The 17799-nt window shown below is 39.5% G+C and overlaps 1 protein-coding gene across 14 annotated transcripts in view; it reads left to right on the top strand.

The window, feature by feature from the left end:
• PAM (peptidylglycine alpha-amidating monooxygenase) overlaps positions 1-17799 on the top strand; it is a 303779-nt gene that overhangs the window by 220733 nt on the left and 65247 nt on the right. The window lies entirely within an intron of this gene.

A 17799-nucleotide genomic window follows, 5' to 3' on the forward strand; every position in this document is an offset into this window, starting at 1 on the left:
AGTGTATAGGAATGCCAGAGATTTCTGTACATTAATTTTATATCCTGCTACTTTACCAAATTCATTGATTAGCTCTAGTAGTTTTTCGGTAGCATCTTTAGGATTCTCTATGTATAGTATCATGTCATCTGCAAACAGTGACAGCTTTACTTCTTCTTTTCCAATTTGGATTCCTTTTATTTCCTTTTCTTCTCTGATTGCTGTGGCTAAAACTTCCAAAACTATGTTGAATAAGAGTGGTGAGAGTGGGCAGCCTTGTCTTGTTCCTGATCTTAGTGGAAATGGTTTCAGTTTCTCACCATTGAGGACAATGTTGGCTGTGGGTTTGTCATATATGGCCTTTATTATGTTGAGGAAAGATCCCTCTATACCTACTTTCTGCAGGGTTTTTATCATAAATGGGTGTTGAATTTTGTCGAAAGCTTTCTCTGCATCTATTGAGATGATCATATGGTTTTTCTCCTTCAACTTGTTAATATGGTGTATTACATTGATTGATTTGCGTATATTGAAGAATCCTTGCATTCCTGGGATAAACCCCACTTGATCATGGTGTATGATCCTTTTAATGTGCTGTTGGATTCTGTTTGCTAGTATTTTGTTGAGGATTTTTGCATCTATGTTCATCAGTGATATTGGCCTGTAGTTTTCTTTCTTTGTGACATCCTTGCCTGGTTTTGGTATCAAGGTGATGTCGGCCTCGTAGAATGAGTTTGGGAGTGTTCCTCCCTCTGCTATATTTTGGAAGAGTTTGAGAAGGATAGGTGTTAGCTCTTCTCTAAATGTTTGATAGAATTCACCTGTGAAGCCATCTGGTCCTGGGCTTTTGTTTGATGGAAGATTTTTAATCACAGTTTCAATTTCAGTGCTTGTGATTGGTCTATTCATATTTTCTATTTCTTCCTGAGTCAGTCTTGGCAGGTTGTGCATTTCTAAGAATGTGTCCATTTCTTCCAGGTTGTCCATTTTATTGGAATAGAGTTGCTTATAGTAATCTCTCATAATCTTTTGTATTTCTGCAGTGTCAGTTGTTACTTCTCCTTTTTCATTTCTAATTCTATTGATTTGAGTCTTCTCCCTTTTTTTCTTGATGAGTCTGGCTAATGGTTTGTCAATTTTGTTTATCTTCTCAAAGAACCAGCTTTTAGTTTGGTTGATCTTTGCTATCGTTTCCTTCATTTCTTTTTCATTTATTTCTGATCTGATCTTTATGATTTCTTTCCTTCTGCTAGCTTTGGGGTATTTTTGTTCTTCTTTCTCTAATTGCTTTAGGTGCAGGGTCAGGTTGTTTACTCGAAATGCTTCCTGTTTCTTAAGGTGGGATTGTATTGCTATAAACTTCCCCCTTAGAACTGCTTTTGCTGCGTCCCATAGGTTTTGGGTCGTCGTGTCTCCATTGTCATTTGTTTCTAGGTATTTTTTAATTTCCTCTTTGATTTCTTCAGTGATCACTTCGTTATTGAGTAGTGTATTGTTTAGCCTCCATGTGTTTGTATTTTTTACACATCTTTTCCTGTAATTGATGTCTAGTCTCATAGCATTGTGGTCGGAGAAGATACTTGATACAATTTCAATTTTCTTAAAATTACCGAGGCTTGATTTGTGACCCAAGATATGATCTATCCTGGAGAATGTTCCATGAGCACTTGAGAAAAATGTGTATTCTGTTGTTTTTGGATGGAATGTCCTATAAATATCAACTAAGTCCATCTCGTTTAATGTATCATTTAAAGCTTGTGTTTCCTTATTTATTTTCATTTTGGATGATCTGTCCATTGGTGAAAGTGGGGTGTTAAAGTCCCCTACTATGAGTGTGTTACTGTCGATTTCCCCTTTTATGGCTGTTAGTATTTGCCTTATGTATTGAGGTGCTCCTATGTTGGGTGCATAAATATTTACAATTGTTATATCTTCTTCTTGGATCGATCCCTTTATCGTTATGTAGTGTCCTTCCTTGTCTCTTCTAATAGTCTTTATTTTAAAGTCTATTTTGTCTGATATAAGAATTGCTACTCCAGCTTTCTTTTGATTTCCATTTGCATGGAATATCTTTTTCCATCCCTTTACTTTCAATCTGTATGTGTCTCTAGGTCTGAAGTGGGTCTCTTGTAGACAGCATATATATGGGTCTTGTTTTTGTATCCATTCAGCCACTCTGTGTCTTTTGGTGGGAGCATTTAGTCCATTTACATTTAAGGTAATTATTGATATGTATGTTCCTATTCCCATTTCCTTAATTGCTTTGGGTTCGTTATTGTAGGTATATTCCTTCTGTTGTGTTTCTTGCCTAGAGAAGTTCCTTTAGCATTTGTTGTAAAGCTGGTTTGGTGGTGCTGAACTCTCTCAGCTTTTGCTTGTCTGTAAAGGTTTTAATTTCTCCATCAAATCTGAATGAGATCCTTGCTGGGTAGAGTAATCTAGGTTGCAGGTTTCTCTCCTTCATCACTTTAATTATGTCCTGCCACTCCCTTCTGGCTTGTAGGGTTTCTGCTGAGAGATCAGCTGTTAACCTTATGGGGATTCCCTTGTGTGTTATTTGTTGTTTTTGCCTTGCTGCTTTTAATATGATTTCTTTGTGTTTAATTTTTGACAGTTTGATTAATATGTGTCTTGGTGTATTTCTCCTTGGATTTATTCTGTATGGGACTCTCTGTGCCTCCTGGACTTGATTAACTATTTCCTTTCCCAAATTAGGGAAGTTTTCAACTATAATCTCTTCAAATATTTTCTCAGTCCCTTTCTTTTTCTCTTCTTCTTCTGGAACCCCTATAATTCGAATGTTGGTGCGTTTAATGTTGTCCCAGAGATCTCTGAGACTCTCCTCTGTTCTTTTCATTCTTTTTTCTTTATTTTGCTCTGCATCAGTTATTTCCACTATTTTATCTTCCACCTCACTTATCCGTTCTTCTGCCTCAGTTATTCTGCTATTGATCCCATCTAGAGTATTTTTCATTTCATTTATTGTGTTTTTAATCGATGCTTGATTCATCTTTAGTTCTTCTAGGTCCTTGTTAACTGTTTCTTGCATGTTGTCTATTCTATTTCCAAGATTATGGATCATGGAAATAGAATCTTGGATCAGCTTTACTATCATTATTCTGAATTCTTTTTCAGGTAGACTGCCTATTACCTCTTCATTTGTTAGGTCTGGTAGGTGTTTATCTTGCTCCTTCACCTGCTGTGTGTTTTTCTGCCTTCTCATTTTGCTTATGTTACTGTGTTTGGGGTCTCCTTTTTGCCGGCTGCAGATTCGTAGTTCCCGTTGTTTTTGGTGTCTGACCCCAGTGGCTAAGGTTGTTTCAGTAGGTTGTGTAGGCTTCCTGGTGGGGGGGACTAATTCCTGTGCTCTGGTGGTTGAGGCTCGATCTTGTCTTTCTGGTGGACAGGTCCACGTCTGGTGGTGTGTTTTGGGGTGCCTATGGCCTTATTATGTTTTTAGGTAGCCTCTCTGCTAATGGGTGGGGTTGTGTTCCTGCCTTGCTAGTTGCTTGGCATAGGGTGACCTGCACTGTAGCTTGCTGGTCGTTGACTGAAGCTGGGTGCTGGTGTTGGGATGGAGATCTCTGGGAGATTTTTGCTGCTTGATATTATGTGGAGCTGGGAGGTCTGTTGTGGACCCGTGTCCTGAAGTTGGCTCTCCCACTTCAGAGGCACAGCACTGGCTCCTGGCTGCAGCACCAAGAGCCTTTCATCCACCCGGCTCAGAGTAACAGGGAGAAAAAGTAGAAAGAAAGAATTAGTAGAAGAAAGAAAGAGAGAGGGAAAGAAAGGAAGAAGGGAAGAAAGGAAGGAAGGAAGGAAGGAAGGAAGAAAGAAAGGAGGGAGGGAGGGAGGGAGGAAGGATGGAAAGAAAGAAGGAAAGAAAGGAGGGAGGGAGGGAGAAAGGAAAGGAAGAAAGACAGGAGGGAGGGAGGAAGGAAAGAAAAAGAAAGTGGAAAGAAGAAGGGTGGGAGGGAGGAAAGAAAAAGAAAGAAGGAAAGGAGGAGCGGAGGGAGGGAGGGAGGAAGGGAGAGTAGGAAAAAAAGAAAGAGCAGGTAAAGTAAAATAGAATAAAGTATGAAATATAGTAGCGTTATTAAAATTAGAAAGTAATTATTGAAAAAAAAAAAAAAAAACGGACCGATAGAACCCTGAGACATATGGTGGAAGCAAAGCTATACAGAGAGAATCTTACACAGAAGATTACACATACACATTCACAAAAAGAGAGCAGGGGGAAAAATCAAAAATCTTGCTCTCCAAGTCCACCTCCTCAATTTGGGATAATTCGTTGTAAAAAGAGGAAAAGGGCGAGAAGTCTGAAATCTTGCTCTCTAAGTCCACCTCCTTAATTTGGAATAATTCGTTGTAAAAAGAGGAAAAGGGGGGAAAGTCTTAAATCTTGTCCTCAAAGTCCACTTCCTCAATTTGGGATGATTCGCTGTCCATTCATGCACTCCACAGACGCAGGGCACATCAAATGGACCGTGGAGCTTTAATCCGCTGCCTCCGAGGCTGCACAGAGAGATTTCCCTGCCTCTGCTCTCACAGCTCCCGGGTCTCAGCCTTGGACCTGGCCCCGCCTCTGCGCGTAGGTCGCCGGAGGGCGTCCGTTCTTCGCTCAGACAGGACGGGTTTAAAGGAGCCGCTGATTCGGGGGCTCTGGCTCACTCAGGCAGAGGGGAGGGAGGGGCGCGCAGTGTGGGGCGGGCCTGCGGCGGCAGAGGCCGGCGTGACGTTGCAGCAGCCCGTGGCGCTCCGTGCGCTTTCCCGGGAAAGCCGTCCCCGGGTCTCGGGGACCCCAGCAGTGGCGGGGTGCACAGGCCCCCCGGAAGGCGGGGCGGACAGTGACCCGCGCTCGCACACAGGCCCCGCGGCGGCGGCGGCAGCGGCGGCGGCCCACGCCCGTCTCCGAGGTCCGTGCCTTACCCGCGGCTCGTGCCTGTCACCGGCGCTTCCCCAAGCAGCCCTCTTAATGCCCTCTCCTCGCGCACCAGGAAACAAAAGGGAAAAAAGTCTCTTGCCTCTTCAGCAGCTCCAGACCCTTTCCCCGGACTCCCTCCGGGCTAGCCGTGGTGCACTAACCCCTTCAGGCTCTCTTCCTGCCGCCAGCCCCAGTCCTCTCCCTGCGCTCCGACTGAAAGCCGATACCCGAGCCTCAGCTCCCAGCCCCGCCCGCCACGGCGGCCGAGCAGACAAGCCTCTCGGGCTGGTGTGTGCCTGAGGGCACCGGTCCTCTGTGCCAGAATCTCTCCGCTTTGCCCTCCGCACCCCTGTTGCTGTGCTCTCCTCCGCTACTCCGAAGCTTTCCCCCTCCGCCACCTGCAGTCTCCGCCCGCGAAGGGGCTTGTAGTGTGTAGAAACCTTCCCCCCTTCACGGCTCCCTCCCACTGGTGCAGGTCCCGTCCCTATCCTATTGTCTCTGTTTATTCTTTTTTTCTTTTGCCCTACCCAGGTATGTGGGGAGCTTCTTGCCTTTTGGGGGGTCTGAGGTCTTCTGTCAGCGTTCAGTAGGTGTTCTGTAGGAGTTGTTCCACGTGTAGATGAATTTCTGATGTATCTGTGGGGAGGAAGGTGATCTCCGCGTCTTACTCTTCCGCCATCTTCCTCCGGGGTCCTGAAGCATGTCCAGTATTATTGCTTTTTAAAGAATATATTCAGAATGTTCTTTTTTACTTAAAATGTATTTTTTAGAGCAATGTAACATTGAACAATATAATGTTTAGCTTAAGTGATGTCTTTTAGGGAAAAAAAATTTCCCTAATACTATTTAGTTTCTCACATTTTGCTTTTATTTTCTAGTTGTTTTTGAGACAACCTTATACTTTACCTTCATTTACCCCTTTGCAGCTCATGCTTTTTTAATCACCCATAATTATTAACTCTTTTTTTGAATCTGGTCAGGGTACATAATCATTAACTAATTACTTTCATTTAAATTAATAGCAGATAATATTTTATTTTTTAACCAAAAGAAATTAAGAGGAAAAATAAAGTTACTTGCTCATGGGTTCACATCAAAATTAGGAGATCCAAGGCATTTTTTCACACACTCCACAAATATTCAGGCTGGTTTCCACACCCTGTCCCTCACTAATCCCCTCATTGCTTTGGAATGTTTACCTTTGTTTACTGTGTTCTAGGAAGTCCGGTAAAAGACGGCAGTCATTAGAAAGGCTAGGATTTGTACATTCTATTTCCTATTTTCTATTAATTCCTTTTTTATGTTAGTTGGCTGTCTTACATGTAAAATGCAAGAGATACCCTCACTAAATACATGGCCAAAAAGACATTTGATGAAAATGATTCAAATATGACATCTCATGACATTTATAAAATAATTCTGTTAGAAAAATAAAATCCAACCTTCCTTAGGCCTGGAAGAGACCCTTCTAACCTCCCTCTTTCTGCCAACGAAACATTGCTCTCCTCTTCATCCCACTTGGAAACCCTTTATCCTGCTCCCCATTTCTTCTCATTCTATATTAATTCTTCTTTTCTCCATCTTTGAAAATTTTCCAGAGGCTGTCTTCTTGTAGGGATATCTCCCCTACCCAACACTTTTCCAGCTCCATTTCTTTGCAATTATTCCTTACCCTTGTTTCCCCAACTTAAGTGTAATGTATCACCTATAATAATAGAAAGGAGAATAAAATCTAAGCAGTAACTGCAAACCTTTCTAAACAAACCCTTTATCTTTACATTATGAAGATTTGCTTAAGGTCTCAGGGAATTTTGAGAGATAATTTGGGTCACTGAGCAGTTTCAGTGTTTTCCATACTACTTCTCAACTCACAAGTGCTTTATGAAGATTACTTTATTAATCTTCGTACCAATTACAATGTAAACATATTGAATGACTGAAAATTAATGCTAAGTCAAATATATGAGCTATAATATTCAAAGTATATTTCCTAATTAATACCGGGGACTACATGCATGCAAAATTATATGTAAATTAGATACTTTGAATTTATTTTTTCATTGAGAACCAAAATCAATACACGATATAGTATTTTAAGCTGATGAAGATAATTGGGTTGAAAATACAGCCACTGATTTTAGGTTGAGCTTCAAAAAGCATATATTCCAATTAAATTACCGCTTTTGCAGACTATAAACTTCCTGTTTGCAAAACAAAACAGGATATTATTGCCACTAGGTTACCCTCTCTTTGTTTATCATTCATGAGCACTTAGAGGTTTAAGTTAAATACAAGAGGGAGAATACACTGTTGCACAAAGTAGTTGAGAATTCCAGAGGGGGTGAAAGGTAAATCTTTTATGTATATAAAAAATATCCGGGCTTTCCTGGTGGCGCAGTGGTTGAGCGTCTGCCTGCCGATACAGGGGACACGGGTTCATTCCCTGGTCCGGGAAGACCCCACATGCCGCAGAGCGACTGGGCCCGTGAGCCATGGCCGCTGAGCTTGCGCGTCTGGAGCCTGTGCTCCGCAACAGGAGAGGCCACAACAGTGAGAGGCCCACCGCAAAAAATATATATATATATCCTCCAGACAATTCAAAAATTCATAATAGAGCATTTTATATGAGAAATACGATTTTTAGCTTTATATTTCAAATTGAATTTAAAAGTTTCTTTGATAAAAACTCTTAAAGTTCCTTTTCATTCCATTACTTATTCTTCTGGTACCTTTACTGTGGTTCCTAGACTTTTGCAGTTACATTCTGCCCTCAGTAGGGAGACCAGACAATAATTGGGAGAATGCAAAATAAAATTTAGACTTTCAATTTAAAAATGAATATATATTAAAAACAGATGCAGAAGTAAAAAGTGGTTGATAGGACTTTTCACTGAGAGAAAGGGGAAATAATAAAATAACTCTTAGTAACCAGATATAATATTTAAAAACTGCTGACCAAAGCCCATGAAGCTAGTAGACAAGCTAGTTAAAGGCGCCAGAAGACAGCACCTTTGGAAAGGCAAATGTTTAAATATGCTGTGTACACAAAATAAAGATTTAAAAGTTAATGCCTTGGGGAGGGGCCACAAGTGGAGGGTTTTTGCGTCTTGATTTGGGTGCTGGTTACAGGAGTGTGTTAGTTTTTTTAAATTCCTGAAGCTGTAACTTCTGATTTGTGCAATTTTCTGTATATTATATAGTTCAATGAAAAGTTCAAAAAACAATCATTAATTTAAAAACTCTATTAACGCATATATGTGGAACCTAGAAAAATGGTACAGATGAACCGGTTTGCAGGGCAGAAATTGAGACACAGATGTAGAGAACAAACGTATGGACACCAAGCGGGGAAAGCGGCGGTGGGGTGGGGGTAGTGGTGTGATGAATTGGGCGATTGGGATTGACGTGTGTACATTGATGTGTATAAAATTGATGACTAATTAAGAACCTGCTGTATAAAAAAATAAATAAAATTTAAAAATTAAAAAAAAAAGAAGGCAGCTTCCCTGGCGGCACAGTGGTTGAGAGTCTGCCTGCCGATGCAGGGGACACGGGTTTGTGCCCCAGTCCGGGAAGATCCCACATGCCGCGGAGCCTGCACGTCCGGAGCCTGTGCTCCGCAACGGGGGAGGCCACAACAGTGAGAGGCCCGCGTACCGCAAAAAAAAAAAAAAAAAAGTGATCACCATGTCAAGTGTTTAATACCTTTCACTTCCACCTTGAAAAGCATGGATATTAAAGTGCTAATATAATTTTTAAAAAAAAACAAAACTCTGTGCCACGCTTCCCCCCCACCCCCCACCCCGTTGCGGAGCACAGGCTCCGGAAGCGCAGGCCCAGTAGCCATGGCTCACGGGCCCAGCCGCTCCGCGGCATGTGGGATCCTCCTGGACCGGGGCACAAGCCCACATCCCCTGCATCGGCAGGCGGACTCTCAACCATTGCACCACCAGGGAAGCCCTGTGCCACGTTTTTTAAAATTCTGTATTTACCTAGGATTCGTGGGGTTTTGTCTTTTAATTTTACTTTTTTGGAAGTATGATTCTGGAGCAGGCTCATAATTCTGAGAGAAGAAATAGTATAAATCGTAAGCTTCACTATTGATTCTTCTCTTTGCATTCATAAAAGATGGAAAGAGGAAAGTGCTCTGACATTAGTCCCACTGCAACATTCTCCACACACACAGCGATTATAAAAGCTCGTTGGTGAGCCTGCCTGCCTGCCTTCCATTTGATCTCTTTTGGGAACAGCACAGGCCATAATTTGTGAAAGTCATCTTCTTGCAGGATGGATAAAATGCATTTTCTCTTCCTTGCCACAGGACAAATGGAAGCTAGTAATTTCTAGTCCCACAGCAGTGAGTACAAAATCAAAAGAGGCTAACTCACTGCAGTGATAGTTTCAAAAGGAATTCTTTTTTGAAGATTTTTTTTTTGGTAGTGCTGGTTTATTTAGCATGGAGGCTTGTCTGCTAAGCCAGCTTTCAGCAGCCCCCAGGAAAACCTCTGTGCAGTTTGTGTCATGTATTAACAGTGCACCTATTTCAGTTATATTTGCTAAGCAGATACACGTTTGCCATGACAGCTTAAGGTGTTAGTGCTTTTTGAATGGAGACTATTTTATATCAATGTATCTGTAACTGGAGAGTCCTGATACGAAAATATGTTTTCAGTGATTTCTCTAGGAGAAATTTGGTGACTGAGAATTTGTTTTGAGGAAACTCTAACAAAACACTTTAATATATGCATTTTCTGGTTAATCTGGAGAATCATCTTTTTACTGAGTACTGTTAAGTGACTCTAGGACCTGCATTTATAATCCAGTGGTACCAAAAAACAATAAGGGAGCTGTGTCTTACCTTCATTAAATCCAGGGTTTCAGGGCTTCCCTGGTGGCGCAGTGATTGAGAGTCCGCCTGCCGATGCAGGGGACACGGGTTCGTGACCCGGTCTGGGAGGATCCCACATGCCGCGGAGCGGCTGGGCCCGTGGGCCGTGGCCGCTGGGCCTGCGCGTCCGGAGCCTGTGCTCCGCAACGGGAGAGGCCGCAGCGGTGAGAGGCCCGCATACCGCAAAAAAACCAAACAAACCAGGGTTTCATTCAGTGCGCCTGTACCCAGAATGAACACGAGAACCTTATCTGCTATTCCCTCTGCGGTTTCCTATTTGCCTCTTGTGCTTGTGTCCGCTGCTGCAGGGTTTCAAATGTACAGAAATAACCTTTCTTATATAACAACACAGTCCAGCTATATAGGAATAACATTTTTTAAAAACAACATGGCCCAACTGACAAAACTGACAGCAATCTGCTCCAGTGCCGAGAAAACTGGCTGTGTTCGATCTATTAAGAGACCTCACTCTCCACTCTGCTATGGGATTTTCCAAGTAATTTTGACTCTATAAAATTTTTCCTGACTATAGAAATGAATCCCCAAGTAATCTCCTATTCTTCGTCACCTTGGGAGCCATGATTTAATCTCAGCAAAGTCTCATCAATTGATCTGTCCCATCAATTTAATGTTGTTAATTCAGAACAAAGAACCATAAGGTAAAGATCAAACCAGCTTAACAGTCAAATAGTTATTACAAAATCTGTGTACATATATTATTGAAAAAATATTGGTGTGTATTATCTCCTTGATTCATTATTGTCTGTTAATTCAAGATAGGCAGAAAGTCAAGAAGATGGTCCTTAAATTATGTCAGAACACTCTGAGAGGGTGGAAAGGTATGATACAGTTTACTGTTTGCTCACAGATTTCCTAAAATACATTTTTATTATTAAAGATGTTACTTCTTTGTTTTTCATAAGACTTGGCAATGGTTCCAGGCATGCTTTTTCAGTACTTCCATAAGGAAAGGATCCATCATCTAAAACTGTGGGTGGGATAGTAGATAATGGATGTGCTTTATCCTTTATCTTTATCTTCTGAGGAGAGTGCAGTGAATTAAAATCCACTCTACAACTGTCTTTCTGAAGGACTTTTCCAGTTAGTGGGATGTAGTGTATAACAACACATGGTTCCCTCAGGATCGATGATTAACCTATTTTTTTTAATTGAAGCAGGAAGCAACCAGGACAAGATGAGCTCATGAAGTGTATCTCTTGAGGGAAAGATTAGGAGAGATCAACAGACTTCTAAGGACCTAAGATGTAATAGGTTATTATCATGCATTATTCTACATACTTACTTTACTACTTAGCTATGAATCCAGGCAGGAACTAAAAGCTATTATTAGAAAAGCAAGCTAAATAGTATGGAATGGATAACCTCATATCCCATGCATTCACCTCCCATTAAGAGAAATGTACTTCCTACTTAAGTGGATATCCTTAAGTACCACTGGTTACTTATCAGTTCTTGCTTAATTCCTTTATTTTAACTTCAGGACATTTCATAGATAAAATGCTTTGGAAGTCTCTAAGAAATAGAACTCTTTTTTTATGTAAATAATGTTTACTAAATATTAACATTCGAGAATTAGTTTTGATACCCAGGTGTGTCACCAGTTAGCTGAATTGCTTTGGCCAACACTCAGTCTCGGAAGCCTCTTTTCCCCTGTCTATAAAGTGCAAGATTTGAACTCCTTCATCTCCAGGGTCCCTTCCAATTCTGAAATTCTATGAGTCTATATATTTGATAAAATACCTTGCTGTGGTTATACATCTCTGCCTAAGCAGAGGAGAGCAATTTCTCGAAAAAGAGAAACTGAGACCCTTGTGGAGCGAGCGGTCATCCAGTTTTCATCTTACTCAAGATTAGATTTGGGTTGAGTGCTATTTTCAAGTTTCATTCAGTGTCTATAAATACTTGTTTCTTTCATCATCAGACTACTCTTTAGAAGTCTTACCACTCAACCAACAGTACTGCAGTACCCTCCTATGCCATGATACGCCTCTAAGGCATTATTAGACTTGATTTTACATTTCTTTTTAAAAATGATTCTCTTGGGCTTCCCTGGTGGCGCAGTGGTTGAGAGTCCGCCTGCCGATGCAGGGGACATGGGTTTGTGCCCCAGTCCGGGAAGATCCCACATGCCGCGGAGCAGCTGGGCCCGTGAGCCATGGCCGCTGAGCCTGCGCGTCCAGAGCCTGTGCTCCTCAACGGGAGAGGCCACAACAGTGAGAGGCCCGCGTACCACAAAAAAAAAAAAAAAAAAGATTCTCTTAATGTTTTCACTGTTAATATCTTTACCATTACAAAAGCTTCTAGTACATACATATGACATTATAATGGACGGTAATGACATAAAATGAAATATACCTCCCAGTGTCATCTGATACCTATCTGATGAATGAAGTTTCATCATCATATCTTGAAATCAATCAGGCTAAAAGTATTTCTCACTGAAAGAGAACAGCAATCATGAAAGATCCCTTTAACAGTGATATCTTGGGTTCAATCCTCTGTAAACACAGAACATTAATAGCTAAAAGTCAAGTATTCACGAGTATACCTTGGAGAGAAAGTGCACCTATAGCCCAGTACAGTGAAAGAACAATCTGTTTTTGAAGAAGAAGACTAATATAAAATAAAGATACTTGGAAAGAAGAGCTGTCAGGATTTTTGCATAATGACAGCTGTACAGGATAAATGAATAAACATAGATTAAAAGAACAATTTCAATATCAATATAAAAATTGCCTCACTCTTTTTTCTACAAACACAGAATCCTGTTGAACTAACTTCTTCTGGCACAGAACTCAGAAAGAAGCAGGTTGTCTTGAGTCTGGTCAAGGGGAGCTTTATTGCTAAGAGTCATGGAAGGCCTTTGAAACAATGTATTATCAACTTCTTTGAGATCCTACTGTTCCTAATCCAAGTATTTCATTTTAACCATACCGTGATATTTATGTCTTACTACAATTTCACTATATCACTGATGATTCTGTTTTGTATCTCCCTAGGTCATACTTTTCTGAATCAGCATTTCTATTTACATTTTGAAAATATCTATTTTGTGCAATATCTTTAACATACCATTTCAATTCTAATTCCTTTTTTAACTGTCTCCTTACTCATTTAATATTCCCATGTTTCCCCCCTTTTTTCTATTCCTGTTGTTAAGTTGGAAAAATTTGATGTGCTTTAGTTTCTCCAGTTAAAGAAATTCCTGACCTATAACTATGAAAATATATTTCTTAAAAGTAAAGTATTCGTGTGCTGAAATTTTTTGGAATCTACCAAGAAAAAGAAGAAGAAGAAGAAGAACTGATATTTGTTGGGTTTTTTCTATGCTCCAAATAGAGTGCTACATTCTTTACATATTATAGATTGTCTCATTTATAGACTGGAGTTTCTTAGTGATATCAATATTGTTCACGAGTACTAATCTACCAAGTATTAAATAGATAACTTTCTAGATCCTGCTCGTTTTAAACAAAGGAACTCATTGAGCACCTAGTTGAAACTGGTCATGATCTTGTAAGGCACTATGGTCAAATAACTGTGTGTGATGAAAATGTAAAAATTAATTCCAAACTTTCCACCCAACAAATCTTACATATTGTATGTTGGAAATGTACAATATTTATGCTGAAATATAGATCAGGGAATAGTCCTCATTTCTTGTTCTACCTTTCATTAGGAAAAATTCAATCCTGTGATTTCAGGCCATTTTAGTTATTTCACTCATTGCTGTCCGATCTTTATTTAAGCTGTGGGATTCCATTTCTCTGGTCTTCGGCTCTGCATTAATTTTCCCATCTATCTCCTCTCCTCTCTTCTGTTTACTTTTATTCTAGTCTCAGAATTAGTCTTTTCGACTAGCTTTTTCAGCCAGCATATGATTTTGATACTCTGAGTTCATTTTCTCTATGTTTCTTAACTATCTCAGTTCTGATTTCGTTTTTCATCTTATGTGGTAAAATATTAGCAGAAGCACTGATGTGTTTCTTTATGATAATAAACCTTTAAAGTCTCATCCATTTTAAGAGACAGATTTCATTTATAGCCTAGTGAATTGAAATGAATTCATTCTTATGAGGCTTCATATCTTGTGGCTGAAGTACTGTGTTACAATAGAAGGGCAAGCAAGTCAGAGCACACTGGGAAATCATCAGTAAAATATGCAAAACTAGCTGAAGTTTCTGAGTTCACCAGAAGTAAGATCAGTGTGCAGGTTATGGAAATAATAATGCATCACTGTGGTAAAGATCATGTTGGAGTTAAAAGGTCATAATCTTCACACCAGACACTCGGCTGAAATATGCTCCTCTCCAAAGCTGCCACTTGCTATAGGAATAGCTGTGGTCCGAGAGCCCTCCAGACGTCCAGACAGCCTTGTTTGAGGGAGTTCAGGTTGCTCCTGCTGGGACTTCTCACTGTGTATATATGCAAACACATGGGCTCTTTAGGTCAAACTGTAGAAAGTCGAACTAGAAGAAATCACAATGATTTACAATAATAAAATTTGATTTTGAAATAATGACTCTATGAAATAGCAGTTGACTGAAATGATGTCTAAAATGTATATGAATATGCTTTATAAGTATTTTCTTTACTTTGTGATAACTCCTAGAATTTTGCTCAACTAAAGTATCATCGTTAAAATGTTTATCCATTACTAAGTAACAGAATTTCCTCAGGTCACACAGTTAGTATTGTAATTCTATTAACCCATGGAGAAATAATGATGATTATCTAAAGTGTAAAGCATAATACCTACACACTCATACACACAGGCACACATACACACAGCAGTTTTTAGAATGCCTCATTTTTTGCTGACTCAGTGGATCAGATTGACAAGAAGATAAGTTTGATGTAAACAAATTCTTTCATCTCTAAGAAACTCTATTTAGGGTGGCTCTTAAGTGTATTTCTTCACTAATTTTCCTTCTGTATATTTTGATTTCCGGAGGTTTTTGTAAAACAGGTAAGATTTTCACTTTGGATCTTTGTATATTCACCAGCCCTCTACCCGTATAAGATTTACATTCTCTAAGACAAAACTTAGAGTCTCTAAAATTCAGTTTTCCCCAAAGTCATTATGTTATAATACATTAAGTCAGAAGTTCAGTATATTTTTCTCCAGAATGTGTTGAACATCTCATATTACTACTTGAGTTTTTAGCTGATTTGTTATTATTGTGTGATATCCTTGACTTTCTTACAGAATATGGCATGTAGTTGATAAACATGTGGGATCAAAAGAAAACCTGGTACTTTGTCTTTGCACTGGAGTGGTGAGACTGTGGCTCACTTTTTAATCTCTACAGGGAAGCAAATAGACAACAATTATATAGAAATTATTTAATTGGTTATTTGCTATTATTTAATTTAGAGAAAACTTTGATGTGTGCTTAGAAAATGTCTTCAAATTAAATTTTGTTTTTGACTTATTTTCATGCTTTTCTTTGAGTAAAAATCTACTCAATTTAGACAGTTCTAATGAAGAACATTAACAGGAAGATGCCTTGTAACTGGCAATGCTGGCATGTTACTATTAGTAACACTCCTGCTACTCTTTATTTGGTGACACATTTCAGCTTTAATGATAAACTTATTTAATAGCTCCTGAACTGTGTTAACTTATTTATTTTTCCCATTTACTTTTTTTTTAAGTCATGGTAAAGAAAATCAGCCAAGTTGGATATCAAAATGTGATTAACTTGATTCTTTCAACACAAGGATATAATGTAAAACCAAGAGACAGTTCTCATTGTACATAGGACTTTTTGCTTGGATGGACATTGTAGGGGGAACATAAGCTCTCACTTGGTATTGTTAATTAAAATAAAAAATTACAAAATCCGACATTAAGTAATTAGTGAGTAATCTGTAAGTGCTGGGTAATGTGCTAGGTGGACACCTTATATGATCCTGTCCTGCATTGCTTAAAATCTTCCAATGGCTTCTTTGCAGACAGAAAATAAAACCCAGGCTCTTAACACACTGTGCATGGCTCGGACAGTCTCCAGTCTCTTGGCCACCATATCCTTCCTGGACCACAGTAGATAAAAAAGCTACCCAGTGTCATATTATCCTGTTGAGTTCACTGTGTGACATTATCATGTTTATATATTTGGTGTTTTGTTTGTCCCTGTCCCACCTACCCCATTTCCCTGTCTCCTCCACTTCTGTTAGAGCATAAGCACCATGAGAGCAGGAATTTTGAACAAACTGTTTTTCACTGAATCCCCATTGTGTAGAACAGCGCCTGAGTATAGCAATTGCTCAGTGAATATTAACTGAATGAATGGATGATTACCATTTCTCAAAATAGCCTTAGAAGATAGATATGACATTTTTTATATACAGGAGAAATGTTTTCTGAAAACAACCAAGCTAATTAGGTGAGTCTCTGGAGTTTAGAATTCATTTGGTATGAATTAATGGTATACTTTCCACTATTCTCATTTTATTTTATTTTATTTATTTTTGGCTGCATTGGGTCTTCATTGCTGCGCACGGGCTTTCTCTAGTTGTGGCAAGTGGGGGCTACTCTTCGTTGTGGTGCGCGGGCTGCTCCTTGCGGTGGCTTCTCTTGTTGCGGAGCACGGGCTCTATGCGTGCAGGCTTCAATAGTTGTGGCGCACGGGCTTCAGTAGTTGTGGCTCGCGGGCTCTAGAGTGCAGGCTCAGTAGTTGTGGCACACAGGCTTAGTTGCTCCATGGCATGTGGGATCTTCCCGGACCAGGGCTCGAACCCAAGTCCCCTGCATTGGCAGGCGGATTCTTATCCACTGCGCCACCAGGGAAGTCCTATCCACTATTCTCTTTTGATCAGTGGAGATATTTAGGTAATTCTGGGTAAATTCTGTGGCTAATCATTTTGCAAGTAGTACCGACTAGGCATATTTACTAAATCTCAATCAGTACATTTAGGAAAACTTGTTCTCAAAAATAAAAAAATTTTTAAATAAATTTAAAAAATACTCAGTTATCCTTTTATATTTAAAAGCATAGGCAAAAATTAAGATAAACCTGTAATTTATTCTTTTTGCTATTATTTTCTCCTCATCTATTTAAAGCTCAATTGAAATTAAAAAAAAAGAACAGTGAAATTATTATGAAAATAAAATCTCACTGAAATTGATTTAGGAGATTGGATAAAGTCCCTTTGTAAAATGACAAAAATAAATCCAACTGATTAAATATAAAATGTTTATCATTGAATTTATTTCTGTACTGTTTTTAAGATCAAGCTTAATACTATACAGAGACATTTCCCTTGTGTTTTATTACCAAAGTATTAAACATGATTTGTTATATTTTCTTTCTAAACTTTATCTATGGTAAATAAAAATGCATATCTTGTTAGTTACCTGTTGTTATGTATTTTTCTGTGAAGCTACCTTTGCTTTTCTCATGAGAATTACAGATGAAAGGAAAAATTTTTCTTGAAAGAATTATTGCATGTGCTGTTATTTATTAGTATATTTCACTTTTTAAAAAAATTAATTTATTTATTTTTGGCTGTGTTGGGTCTTCATTGCTGCATGCAGGCTTTCTCTAGTTGTGGCGAGCGGGGCTACTCTTCGTCGCAGTGCATGGGCTTCTCATTGCAGTGGCTTCTCTTGTTGCGGAGCACAGGCTCTAGGCAAGCAGGCTTCAGTAGTTGTGGCTCGTGGGCTCTACAGCGCAGGCTCAGTAGTTGTGGTGCCCCGGCTTAGTTGCTCTGCGTCATATGGGATCTTCCCGGACCAGGGCTCGAACCTGTGTCCTCTGCATTGGCAGGCAGATTCTTAACCAGTGCACCACCAAGGAAGTCCAGTATACTTCACTTCTTAATTTCTCATATAAATCTATCAGTCTTGCACACACATACACAATAGTTACATTAAAATCAACTCTTAAAGTTGAGATATAGAGTTTTATAATTACTAGAATAAAATGTGAAATAGAAAGGATTTAACATATACATAAAGGGAAGGAATGAGTAAGTCCGAGTT

The sequence above is a fragment of the Mesoplodon bidens genome, assembly GCF_964165515.1.
Source record: "Mesoplodon bidens genome assembly, chromosome: 4".
In the NCBI taxonomy this organism is placed as follows: domain Eukaryota; kingdom Metazoa; phylum Chordata; class Mammalia; order Artiodactyla; family Ziphiidae; genus Mesoplodon; species Mesoplodon bidens.